Genomic DNA, 14,632 nt, shown 5'->3' on the forward strand with positions numbered 1-14,632 from the left:
TATTGGAGGAAACAAAAATGCAGGCTAACTATAAGCAGAGAGAGGGTGAGGGAACACATTTAAAATTAAATGAATTCAAGTATCTAGGTAATTGCTGAAACACTCACTGCAATCTTTGAAAATTCCAGGAGAACAGGAGAAGTCTCAGAAGGTTGGAAAATTTCAAATGTTGTCCCTCATTTCAAAAAAGGGAAGAAGGTGGATTCAAGAAACTACAGGCCTGTGAGCCTGACTTTTATATTGGAAAATTTCTTTGAAAATATTATTAAACAGCATGCATGCACGTACTTGGATGAGAATAATAATAATCTTTATTTATATAGTGCCAATATATTCCACGGCGCTTACAAAACAGGGGAGAACAAATACAAAAAAAAAGTTACAAAAACCACTGTTACATGTAGCAATCAACTGATCGCAACAGTAGGAGTGAGGGGCTTGCTCCAGCGAGCTTACACGCTACAAATAATGGGGTGATACATAGGGTAAAGGAAATGTGCACGGTATGGCAAGGTGGAGGAATGTTGCTGTGATGTCACTCATATACGGTAAGAGTAAACCAGGGGTTCTAATAGTTTGGAGATGAAGAGGAGATTTGAGATGGGTCTGTAGTTAGCAGCATCGGTCCAGTCAAGAGTCAGTTTCTTTAGCAGTGGGGATATGATAACATGTTTGAATGAGGAGGGAAAAATGCCAGAGGTCAGAAAGAGGTTAAATATAGTGGTGAGATGGGAGATAACCACCGGGGAGAGGGAGTGGAGAAGGTGTGAGGTAAGAGGGTTGCTAGTGCAGGTGGTGGTCCGAGCAGAGGAAAGCAATCTGGAAACTTCTTCCTCTGTCACTGGTCTGAGTACAGAGAGTGAGTAGGAGCTAGATGCAGTACAGTGATCCCTCATCTATCACATGAGTTACGTTCCAGAGACACCTGTGATACATGAAAATCAGTTAAGTAGCGGCATTATATTTGCATAAATCAATTTGTCAGGTGAACTGCCAAACAATTGAAAAAGTGAACAAAGACCAATACTACGATTAGTGAGCCAATCAGCGCCCAGGATACAGAACACATTTCATCAGCCAATAGTGAGCCATGTGCAATCTTGCGTTGGCAAGCGCTAGTGGCGTACTGTATTTTCTGTATATACCTCAAAATTCCACAATATAGCAAAAAACCCTGCGAAAACAGAATTATATATGGTCTATATAAAATCCACGATGCACTGAAGCCACAATCATTGAACTGCGATATAGCGATGGATCACTGTACTAACGAGACTAGGGTCGGGGCTAGTCTGGGATTGGGAGGTTTCTTTCCTGCCGAATGTCATCGATTTTCTTTTTGAAGTAAGCAGTCAGCTCTTCGGCACTGAGGTCCGTCACCAGGGGCTGCAGTTTCGGGCTGAGAAGGAATGAAAAGTGTCAAAGAGTCGTTTAGGGGTTGTGAGATAGTGAGGAGATGAGAGAGCTGAAGTAGACTTGTTTGGCATGGTGGAGGGCGAGGCTGTAGGATCTGAGCATGAATTTGAAGTGGAGAAAGTCTGCGGATGTTTGGAACTTTCTCCATAACCCTTCAGCAAACCTAGAGCACCACTGTATGAAGCGTGTTTGATGCGTGAGCTAGGTTGCCGAGATCTGCATTGGATGTATTGAATCATGGGGGGTGCTGCTTCATCCAGGGCATGTTTGAGAGTGGTGTTTTAATCTGCGGTAGTCAGGTTAGAGCAGGAGAGGAGAGAGATAGGGGACAGAGAAGACTGTAGAGACTCAACAAAGTTTTGAGTGTGAACGGCCTGAAGGCTCCTGTATGTACAGTAGGTAGGTGGGTCTGGAGAGCTGCTAGGGAGCTTGACCAAAAAAGAGAGGAGGTTATGGTCCGAGAGTGGGAGAGGGGAGTTAGTGAAGTGAAAAGCAGAGCAGAGATTGAGGAAGACCAAATCAAGAATATTACCATTCTTGTGACTTGGAGAGGCTGGGAGTTGTGAGAGACCAAGGGAGTAACATAGTATGTTAGGCTGAATTAAGACAATGTCCATCTAGTTCAGCCTGTTTCAACCCCCTTGTTGATGCAGATGAAGGCAAAAAAAAAAAACCCCAAAGAGGCAGAAGCCAGTTAGCCCATTTGGGGGAAAAATTCATTCCCAACTCCATAACAGCAGTCAGAATGATCCCTGGATCAACGTTTGATAGTTTCTACCTGAATGTAAGACCTGGGTCAACAACTTGCTGGTCACCTAATGTGTATATCCTGTAATATCATTGTGCTCTAGAAAGACATCTAGATCCCTTTTAACTCCTCTATGGATTTTTCCATCACCACATCCTCAGGCAGAGAGTTCCACAGTCTCACTGCTCTTACAGTAAAGAACCCCCTTCTGTGTTGGTGATGAAACCTGCTTTCCTCTAAACGTAGTGGATGCCCTCTTGTTACCGTCACAGTCCTGGGTATAATCAGATCATGGGAGAGATCCTTGTATTGTCCTCTGATGTATTTATACATAATTATTTGATTGCCCCTTAGCCGTCTTTTTTCCAGGGTAAATAATCCCAATTTTGATGCCTCTCTGGGTGTTCCAGTCTTCCCATTCCGTGTATTAATTTAGTTGCCCTTCTTTAAACCACCTCAAGCACTGCAACATCTTTCCTGAGGATCCGTGTCCAGAACTGTACACAGTATTCTATGTTGGGCCTGACAAGTGACTTATATGGTGGAAGAATAATGTTCTCGTCCGTCTCCCCTATACCTCTTTTAATGCATTCAGAGACTTTATTTGCTTTTGCAGCGGCTGACTGGCATTGATTGTTCCAGTTAAGTCTACAGTCCACTAGTACCCCCAGGTCTTTCTCCATATCACTTTTCCCTAGCAGTACTCCATTTAGTGTATATTGGTGACATCCGTTTCTCCTGCCCATGTGCATAACCTTACATTTATCAATATTGAACTTCATTTGCCATTTATCTCCCCAAGCCCCCAGCTTATCTCGGTCCGTTTGTAGCTGTACATTTTCCTCCTTTGTATTAATTACCTTGTATAATTTTGTATCATCTGCAAATATTGATATTTTACTGTGTAGTTCTTCTATCAGGTAATTGATAAATATATTGAACAGAATGGGGCCTAATACTAAACCCTGTGGCCCCCACTAGCAACAGTTGCCCAATCAGAATACAAACCATTTATTATCACCCACACTTTCTATCTCTGAGCCAGTTCTTAACACAGATACACACGTTTTCACCAAGACCGAGCTGTCTCATTTTATATATCAACCTATTATGCAGTGTCAAATGCTTTAGAGAAATTCAGATATACGAGATCAGTAGACTCTCCCAGGTCCAGCCTAGAACTTACTTCATCATAGAAGCTGATCAGATTGGTCTGACATGATTGACCCCTCATGAACCCATGCTGATTGTTATACCATTGTTTTCCTTAAGGTATTCTAGGATGGCGTCTCTCAAAAAACCCCTCGAATATTTTTTCAATTATTGAAGTGAGGCTTACCAGCCTGTAGTTACCAGGCTCTCCTTTGGACCCGTTTGTGTATTGGAACCACATTGGCAATGCGCCAATCCAATGGTCTTGATAGTGTCCATAAATATAAGAAATAGCGGTCTAGCTATCACTTCATTTAGTTACCTTAGAACCCTTGGGTGTATTCCATTTGGGCCATAAAGAGGATTAAGAGCGATTTTATCGATTTTAATCCTCTTTAACTGGATTAGCACTTTCTCCTGTGTTAGGCATGCAAATATTTAGTGGGGGGTTCATTTTGTTCCCCTGCATCTCATGTGACATTTCTCTTTCGTTAATAAATCCACTTGAAAAGAAACTATTTAATAGATTTGCCTTCCTCCCATCGTCTTCTATAATTTCTCCTGCATTATTTATTAAAGGGCCAGTGCTCTCAGTGCAAATACTTTTACTGTTTATATAATTTAAGAATAGCTTAGGGTTATTTTTGCTCTCTTTGGCAATCAGTCTTTCTGCCTCCTCCTTAGCAATTTTGCTTTCTTTACATATTTTGTTTTTTTCTTGTATGATTTTAGCGCTTCTTCGCTGCCCTCTTGTTTTAGTAGTTTAAACATTTTCTTTTTTTTGTTTATTGCCTCCCTTACAGTCTTGTCGAGCCACATTGGTTTCCTTCTACTTGTAGTTCTTCTGTTTTTAAAAGGGTATGAACTACTCTATGAGGTAATAAGGATGTTTTTAAACTTCTCCCATTTGTTATTTGTACTGTTATTTTTGAGGATGTTGTCCCAGTTAATGTTACCGATAGTTGTTCTGAGCTGATCAAATTTTGCTTTACTAAAGTCTAGTATTTTGTCGCTCCCTGATAAGGTTTCTTATTGAATGACAGCTGAAAATTAATTATATTGTGGTCACTATTTCCCAAGTGTCCCTCAACCTGCACTCCCATTATTTGGTCCGCTTTGTTAGTTAATAATAAGTCCAGAGTGGCTAATAGGTGAGCAACAGAAGCTGAGAGGCAAATGTGGAGATGGGGTCATTCATGGGGATGTTAAAGTTACCTAAGATGAGGGTCGGGATTGTGTAGAATAGGAAGTGGGGGAGCCAGGCGGCAAAGTAATCCAAAAACAGGTGGGGAGGGCCTATGGGGCAGTAGATAACTGTTACTCACATGAACAGCAGACAGAAAAGTCATAGCATATCCACCTCAAATGATGGGAAAGTGAGTGAGGGCACGGGGAGGGATGACCTGGTAGGTACATTTTGGGGAGAGGAGAGCACCTACTCCTCCCGCCATGTCAATTTTCCGGTCTTGGGGTATGGGAGAACTGCAGGCCATTGAAAGACAATGCAGCAGAATAGGCAGTGTTAGGCTGCTGCATCCACGTTTCTGTGAGAGCTAGCAGATTTAGAGATTTAGCAGTGAAAAAGTCGTTGATGGTGGGGAGTTTATTACATGCTGACTGGCAGTTCCAGAGCGCACATTTAAAGGAGTCAGAGGAGGGTATGCATGGGCTTGTAGTTGGGCTTGAAGTGAGGCAGGTAAGGGGTACTAGTTAGGAGCAGAGAAGGGTGGACCAGGATTGGGAGTGATATCCTCTGCTGCTTGTAGAAGCAGGATAGCGAGGGTGAGCAGGTGATTAGGAGATTTATGAGGGCGGCTGTTATGTTTCTCAGAGGCATTTGGGGGTTTGAGGCTTAGTAAGAAAGTAAAGAGTTCTTGAGAATTGTGCATGTGTGAGGAAAGGAGAGAGAGGCTGATGTGAATAGAATGCACTAGAGGTAGGCTTCGGAAATAGACTATAAAGCTAACAGCCAAGATGAGGATAAAGGTTAAAGTAATAGTGATAGTTGTGAATTGCAAGGCATTTAGGTAGAGTTTGCTGCCTACCTGTCTCATGCCCTGTTAAACTGCCATTTCTATCTGCGTGAAATAATTGATCCAGCTCACACTTCATGAAGCTCACATGCGTCGCTTCGATGGTGACACTGATTTTATCATAGACAACACGGATAAAGCTGGGAGTGGCTACTTAGATTGCGTAAACTAGGCAGTTGGAGTTAGCATTGCATACCTAGTGGCCAAAAAAAGGAAGGGGGGGGGGGATAATTTATTGCTCTAGTTAGATAAAGCAAACATCTCCAGCAAGGCTGAGTGAGGATGCTGTTTGTGGAAGTGTGTGGCAGGGATAACTAATAAAATAGCGAAGTTTCATTTAGGCAGGGGGACATACCGTGTACAAACAGATTAAAATGCAGTAAATACAGGTTAGCAGCAGCAAAAAGAAGCTTAGCAGAGTAGCTTGAATTAGAATAATGCAGGGGGACGCAGCATGTATAAACAGATAAGAATGGAGTAATCAACAAGAGTTTCATGCATGATAGAGGATTGGAAGTGTTTGCCATTGATTTCAATATGAAGCATCGCATCACACTCATCTGCACATCACAAGGCATTTAAAAAGCCATGTAATGTCAAAGGAGAAGGAGAATGTCAGTAAGAATAAACACCAAAAGAGGAGGAAAAAAATCCCTCCCAGATGTTGCCCATTGCCAGATTTGAAACTATAACTCCAGCACTACAAGGCAGCAGTACTAACAAATGAGCCACAACACTTGTCTGTTCTGCTCCAGAGGAGATGAAAAGCAGTAAGCAGCATAATAGCATCCAGTTGTTACCTTTGGACAGAATTCACCTAGAACTCCAGCAGTGAAATGTTTGGTCTGCCAACAACTGAGCCACCACACCTGCGCTTCCTTCTCCAAAGGAGCAGAACATAGTAAGGCTTCCTGCACATCTATGGTGGGGATTCTGTTTTGCTTACCCGTTCAGGGAGCAGTAAAGGGGAATTCCCTGGACAAATGGGTCTATCTTATGATGGGATCGAACAGTGCTGAACGGACCTCATTGGCTATAATGGGACCGGTTTGTCTTCTGCTCAACTGTCCAGCATGTTATCAGAAGAAATGCTGCTTCCTGCAGCACCTTTTCTTCTGGTATTTTGTGTTGATTTGCAACACAGAAGTGAAGGCAGCCTAACAGAATATATTAGCTGGACAAAAGACATATGTCCATCTAATTCAGCCTATTATCCCCCAATGTTGATCCAGAGAAAGGGAAAAAACCCAATGAGGTAGAAGCCAATTTTCCACATTTAGGGGAAAAAATTCCTTCCTGACTTAAATCTGGCAATCAGATAAATCCCCAGATCACCGACCCTTCTGAAGTTATTAATGATTATAACATATAGCATTGTATTGTTCAACAATAACGTCCAGGCCCCTCTTATACTCTTATTGAATTTGCCATCGCCACATACTCTTTTATTGAATTTGCCATCACCGCATCCTAAGGCACAGAGTTCCATAGTCTTACTGCTCTTACAGTAAAGATCCCTCTTCTATGTCAGTGTAGAAACCTTCTTTCCTCCAGTCTAGATGCAGAGGCTGCCCCCTTGTTACAGTCATAGTCCTGGGTGTAAATAGATGATGAGAGAGATCTCTGTATTGAGCGCCTGATATATTTATACACAGTTATTAGGTTGCCCCATAGCCATTATTTTTCTAAACAAAATAATCCCAATTTTAATAATCTCTCTGGGTATTGTAGTCCGCCCATTCCATTTATTACTTTAGTTGCCTGCCTTTGTTTCCGCTCAAGCTCTGATATGTCCTTCTTGAGTACCGCTGCCCAAAACTATAAACAATATTCCATGTGTTGTCTAACCAGTGACTTGCAAACAATGTTCTCTTCTTTGATGCACCCTATGAGCCTATTTGCTTTGGCAGCAGCTGCCTGACACTGGTTGTTACAGTTAAGCTTACAGTTAACTAAAATCCTCAAGTCTTTTTCCATGTCAGTGTTTCCCAGGGGTTTCACATTTAGGATGTAATGATGACATGGATTTCCTCATGTGTATAACTTTACATTTTTCAGTGTTAAACCTCATTTGCCACTTTTTCGTCCAAGCCCCCAACTAATCCAGATCCTCTTGCAACTAGAGTGTCCTCTCTTGTGTTAATTTCTTTACATAGTTTTGTGAGGAGGTGAGTTCTCCTTCAATGGAAGTCTTCAAACAGAGGCTGGACAAATATCTGTCTGGGATGACTTAGTGAATCCTGTACTGAGCAGGGGTTGGACCCGATGACCCTGGAGGTCCCTTCCAACTCTACCAGTCTATGATTTTATGACCTGCAAATATTGATATTTTACTGTACAATCCTTCTACCAGGTCATTATTACATATGTTAAAAAGAATAGGGCCCCAAACCGACCTTTGTGGTAGCCCACTAGTATTGGTAATCCAATCAGAGTATGTACCATTTATAACCCCCCTCTGCTTTCTATTACTGACAAGTTACTTACCAACTTACACACTTTCTACCCCAGACCAAGTATTCTCATTTCATATACCAACCTAGTATCAAATGATTTGGAAAAGTCCAGATACACAAGAACCACTGACTCTCTGGTCCAGTCTAGAACTTACTTCCTCGTAGAAGCTGATCAGATTGGTTAGACAGGTGCGATCTCTCATAAACCCATGCTCATAAACCTGTACTTGAGGTTCTCCAGGAAAGCATTTCTCAGAAACCCTTCAAAACAGTTTATCCACAATAGAAGTAAGCCTTACCAGCCTGTAATTTCCAGGTTCACTTTTTGACCCATTTTAAATTCCGGCACCACATTGGCTATGTGCCATTCCAGTTGAACAGATCCCATCACTATAGAGTCCTTTAATCTAAGAAACAAGGGTGTGTGTATCACATTACTTAATTCTCTTAAAACCCGGAGGTGTATGCCATCGGGACCCGGTGATTTGTCTATTAATCTTTTTAAGAGGGCTCTAAACTTCTTCCTAGGTTGGACTGGTGACATTTAGTGGAGAGTTTACATTATCAGACGTATGTTCTTTCACGCGATTTGCGCATGCGCATGCATCCGGCGATTATATAAAATCATTGCTTTGCAATGGTATCGGACACATGAGCGCTTTTTATGCGCTCGTCCGATAAATTATAGAACAGAAATCGCAGATCGCACCTATCTGCGATCTGCGATTCCTGTTCCGTTCTATATATGCGCTCAATGGGTCCGGCGGCAGCAGCGCCGACCCCATTGAGAACATATACTAGACAAATCATTCTCCTCTGCCACAGCTGTAACAGCTGTGGCAGAGAAGAATGATGTTTGCCTATTGAATTCAATGGAGCCGGCAATACAGCTGGCTCCATTGAAAGCAATGGGCTGCCGGCGATCGCACGATGAATTTTCGGGAAGGGCTTAAAAATACAAGCCCTTCCCGGAAATTCATCCAGAAATGTGTAAAAATAAAAATAAAAATATATATAATCACCTGGTCCTGGCAGACGGAGTTCAGCCGCGGCGGCCGGCAGTTCTCCTGAACTGCTCTGAGTAGTATTCAGCAGCCGGGGCTTTAAAATCCCCGCCTGCTGAATGAGCTGCCTCTGATTGGTCACAGCCTCACCAATCAGCGGCAGCTCTCACTCACAACCATTCATGAATTCATGAATGACAGCTGAGAGCTTCCCCTGATTGGTCCCTGCGCTGAGCCAATCAGAGGCAGCACTCACTCACCCATTCATGAATAGGTGTGAGTGAGAGCTGCCTCTGATTGGTGAGGCTGTGACCAATCAGAGGCAGCTCATTCAGCAGGCGGGGATTTTAAAGCCCCGGCTGCTGAATACTACTCAGAGCAGTGCAGGAGAACTGCCGGCGGCCGCGGCTGAACTCCATCTGCCGGGACGAGGTGAGTATATATATATATTTTATTTTTACACAATTCTGGATGAATTTCAGGTAAGGGCTTATATTTTTAAGCCCTTCCCGAAAATTCATCGTGAGATCGCCCGCAGCCCATTGCTTTCAATGGAGCCGGCTGTATCGCCGGCTCCATTGAGTTCAATGCGCTGGACAGCTCCGGCCCGTTTCTAATGAAACGCGGCTACAAGCAGTTTTTTCGGGCGATTTTTCGGCCCCGGTCACGCAATTTGCAGATGCGCATCCGTCATGCGATCCGCAAATCGCGGGAAAAAATGCCCGTGTGACTAAGGCCTAAGGGTGCGTTCAGACGAGCGTGTTTTGGTGCGTGCATACGCATGCACAAAAACACGCTTGTATTTATAACACTGCATTCCCTATGGTGTGTGCACATGTCCGTACTTTGCAGGTGCGTGCCTGCAAAGATAGGACATGCGTGCACCATAGGGAATGCGCGCATTGTTTTCAATGGAGCCGCGGCTGCTGCCGGCGGCTCCATTGAAAACAATGGCCTGCTGGCTCCCTGCATTCCTTTTCAGGGAAGGACTTTACATATAAGCCCTTCCCTGAAAAAGAAAGATTTTAGTGTAAAAAAAAAATAAAAATGCAGGCATTCTCTTCAATGGAGCCGCTGCTTCTGCCGGCGGCTCCATTGAAGACAATGGTCTGCTGGCTCCCTGCATTCCTTTTCAGGGAAGGGCTTTACATATAAGCCCTTCCCTGAAAAAGAAAGATTTTAGTGTAAAAAAAAAATGCAGGCATTTTCTTCAATGGAGCCGCTTTTGCTGGCGGCGGCTCCATTAAAGACAATGGTCTGCTGGCACACCTGAATTCTTTTTCAGGGAAGGGCTTTACATATAAGCTCTTCCCTGGAAATGAATTAAAAGTGATTTAAAAAACAAAAGAAATAGATACTCATCTCCCTTCAGCTGCCGGGGCACAGCCGCGTCTTCTCCTGCTGTCCCCTGCACTGTGGTGCAGCAATTCAGCCAACCACAATCAGAGCTACCAGCAGGCGGGGATTTTAAATCCCCAGCTGCTGATAGCTCAGAACTACAGAGCCTGGGAGAGCGCTAGAAGGCGCGGCTGAGCCCCGGCAGCTGAAGGGAGGTGAGAATTGTTTTTTTTTTAATTTTTTGCACTATTTTAAATGGCTTTTCAGGGAAGGAGCTTATGAAGCCCTTCCCTGAAAAGCCATTGACAGGATACCGGCAACAGGATTCTCTACCGCAGCTGTCATGTGTGTTGAGAACTGAAGAATTCCTTTTGCTGCATCTTCCACAGATGTGGCAGATGTAGCAGCAGGGAATTCTTTTAACTAGCGGGGGTGAAGGATACATCTGCCACATGCGGCAGATGTGTTCTTCATGCCCGTGGGGGTCACAGCAGCGGCTGAGAGGTAAGTTTTTTTAAATTCTTTTTTTGTTTTGCACTAAAATGTTTCTTTTTCAAGGAAGGGCTTATATGTAAAGCCCTTCCTTGGAAAAGAATGCAGGGGACCGGCAGAGCATTGTTTTCAATGGAGCCGCCGGCAGCAGCCGCGGCTCCATTGACAACAAACACGCAGCTGTGTTCACGCGTGTTTTTGCTTGTACCTAGGTGTGGACGTATGTACGCACCTAAGTACGCACCAAAACACGCTCGTCTGAACGAGCCCTAACACCAGATTTTTGGTCTTTGCAGTTCCAGAGGTGACTAATAAAGATATGTGCGTGTAGGCATAAGCCTAAGTGGTATATATGGACACTGCACATGCTTTAGGAGGTATCACGCATATAATGTTCTTCTTAGGTCCGATTTTTCACCACAGATATCAGTTTCTGATAATTTTTTCTGAAATATTACAATTTAATGCAAACATTACAAGAAAGTAGCCGTGTGTATAAAATGCTGAGTGGCATTTTAACAATTAAAAAAAAATATATGGCCATAGAGATTTATTATGATTTTTCAATTTTGTAACTGAGGTTTTTATTTGTATTTGTCAAAAGTGGTGCAAAATGTTTGAAATGTTTTTAGAGCTAGAGCTTCACATCAAATTCCAATGTACCATTATGATAAAAAACAAATGGAGAAAGCAACAAATCTGCATAATACTGACACCATACACTCATACAAAATGTCTTTACCCAGGAAACCCCATGGAGTTAAAGGGGTTATATGAAACGAGAATGAAAGGAACTTTTTTTCTAGACAGACCACCATTGATATTCTTCAGGTGGCTGCGAACAATAAGACCAAAGCTATAAAACACCTCCATGTGGACACTGCAGTTATCATAGTGGCTGTAGACCTTTCATAGTTCACATATGTTTTCACTTCCCCATTAAACTTTGTCAAGACTATGAACAAAAGATATTACCAAATACAATTTTGTAAAGTCTGAAGGGAACGCGATGCAAGTGCTGAACAATTCAGTAATTAAAAGGAAAATTGTATTTACTTTTTTTAATTAAATGATTTTCATAAAGAGTTTTGCCATTTTTAAATGTAAACATAAACATTATAACCCCCCACCCACCCTCCCCTCTTGCATATTTGGTATTTTAGCCGCACTTCAGTAGTGGTGAGCGATTCCAGCAACCTGATTGGTTGTTAGGTACACACCCCCCTTTGGAGATGTGCACGAGTGCTACTTCACGAGACCAGGTTTAGGATTATGGTTAGGTTTAGAGTTAGGGTTTAGGGTTAGGTTTAGGCTTAGGGTTTGGGTTTAGGGGTTAGGTTTAGGGTTAGGGTTTAGGGTTAGGGTTAGCTTTAGGGTTTGGGTTTAGCGTTTAGGGTTATGTTTAGGGTTAGGGTTTGGGTTTAGGGTTAGGGTTTAGGGTTGGGCTTATTTGCCGACCCTCCTACGGCCCTGCTGCTTATTTAACAGGCCGGCCACTCATGCACATTTCCAAAGGGGGGGGGGGGGGTGTACCCAACAACCAATCAGTTAGCTGGAATCGCTCACCGCTACTGAAGTGCGGCTGAAATACCAAATATGCTCCCCTCTTATATCCCTCTCATTTCTCTCTCATATTCCCAACGAACAGTCCAACTTGGATCAGTAGAAGAAATTAGTCTAACAGAGCATAGTTGTTCCCTCCACTGCAAAGTATCCACAGGCACAAAGAATATTTAGCCCTTGAATTCCTGATATGGAATCCACTTTTCCTGGGTGTGAAAAATCAGCCATTAGAAGCTTGAAAGATAAATCGAAATACGGTAACCCCCTCCAACACTTTTACTAGAATAGCAGATTTTCAATCCACTTACAGTTCAGAGTATTAAAACAGATTTAAGGCTCCTGAATTTGAACCAGATTATCCCTTTAATTAAACATAAACCGATACGTTCAGAGGTGTCAGACCAGGGTACTGGGCCATCAAATGGCTATCTGTTCCTGCATACACCATTAATTAACCCCTTAAGACCGCAGCCTATTTTGGCCATAAGGGCACAACGATTTTTATGAAATTTTCATCTCCACTTTTCAAAAGCCATATCTTTCATTTTATGGCCGTATGAAGGCTTGTTCTTTGTGCGACGAGCCAGGGTTCTTTTATTGGCGCCATTTTTGGGTACATATACTATACTGTAAAACTTTTATTCATTTTTTAGAGCAGGGAGAGAAAACACATCAATTCTGCCTTTTTTAAAAGCATAAAATACATGATTTCTTCTAGGGGTCGATACGATACCAAAATTCTTATAAACTTTTAAGGTTTTCTACTTTTCCACAATAAAACCCCTTTTTTAGAAACTACTTTTTTTTCTACATCGCTGCATTCCAAGTCCTATAACTTTATTTTTTCATGGACAGAGCTCTGTTAGGGGTTGTTTTTTTGCGTGATGAGCTGTAGTTTTTCTTGGTACCGTATTGTGGTGCATACAGCTTTTTGGATCACATTTATTGGAAGGCAAAATGGATAAAATAAGAATTTTGCCTCCGTTTTTTAGTTTTTTTTTAACATTTTTGCCATGTAAGAAAAATAGTGTTTTCCCTTTTTTCCGGCGTGTTACGGATACAATGATATCAAATACGCGGGATTTAAAAAAAAAATTTTTTATACAAATAGGGTAAAATATTTTTTTTTACTTTTTTTTTCAAACCATCTTTATCTTTCTTTTTTTTTTTAACAATTTTTATATCCCTGTATGGGAATAGGACCATAGCAGTTGTGATCACTATGGTAATGCATTGCAGGACCTCTGTACTGCAATGCCTTATCGCTTGTAATAGCGATCATTAGCAATAACAAGTTGGGACCCCGGAACGTGGCATCCTGTTGCCATGGCAACCAATCTGTGATTACATCAAAGGAGGTCTGATGTTGCTGCAAAGGAAGCACCCGCCCTCTGTGAACCCTTTATATGCCGCAATCTATGTGGATTATGACATGTAGGGAGTTAAAAGCAGAAATCAATGTTCTCATTGATCTCGGTGTTGCAACGGGAGGCCGTCTATTGGTAACAGCCAGCTCCTGCTGCACTATGGCACTGGCTCTACTTCTGATCCCGTGCCATTCACATAATGTAAGTTCACGTCCTGGTGCGTTTCAGTACCTCGCTGCCAAGGTGTAAACAGCGTTAAGGGGCTAAAGAATGAACTTCCACATAATATCTGTTCAATTTTGGACAACGCCACATCCTATGTATTAGTCCTATAGCTCAAGTCCTACAACTTATGCAAAAAGGTTCCTCTCTTACCCCTATGTCACGTAGAAAAGCAGAGGTGTGGTACACCCTATGCATTAAATAGAATTGTAATAACCTATGCAACTCAATCAGGGATAATTTGGAGTCATTCGACAAATTTCATCCCATTGTAAATCTTCATTAAGGCTGAAACTTGCCCCCATTTACTCTTAGCCATTATTGGATTTCTGAAGTTTAGTTGTCTTTCTACATGACTATATAGCAGCCATATTTTCCCTGCAGTAGAGGAAGATGTCCTTATAATACAAATTGAAAACCTTTATTTCTTTGGATATCAATTGTCTGATAGGCGTGACATAGCTGTAAATACTTCTGGAACTGTGGCTGTGGCAAGTCATAATCAGCTTGCAATTGGTCGAATGATTTATGCCCGCTCCCATCAGTATCTGAGACCCATTTAATGCCTCTTTTCTCCCAATCCCCGAAGTCTTTACATTTATTGTACTCTAGTAGCCAAACAGTATCCCAAAGAGGGGTATATTGTGCACATCCCGTGAGCCTCACACTGTGGGTGTTACACTTAACCCTTTCCAATCCAATTTGTATCCTGATTTTCCTAGGGGGCTTACTCTCTTTCTGCCGTTATACAATGGCGCCATCTACTGGCTAAAGCCAGTACTGCATGAGGTGATACGTTGGATAGGCTTCGACAGCAGAGAGGCTGGCAATATACAGTAAG

Source organism: Eleutherodactylus coqui, chromosome 12 (genome assembly GCF_035609145.1).
Source record: "Eleutherodactylus coqui strain aEleCoq1 chromosome 12, aEleCoq1.hap1, whole genome shotgun sequence".
Taxonomy (NCBI): Eukaryota; Metazoa; Chordata; class Amphibia; order Anura; family Eleutherodactylidae; genus Eleutherodactylus; species Eleutherodactylus coqui.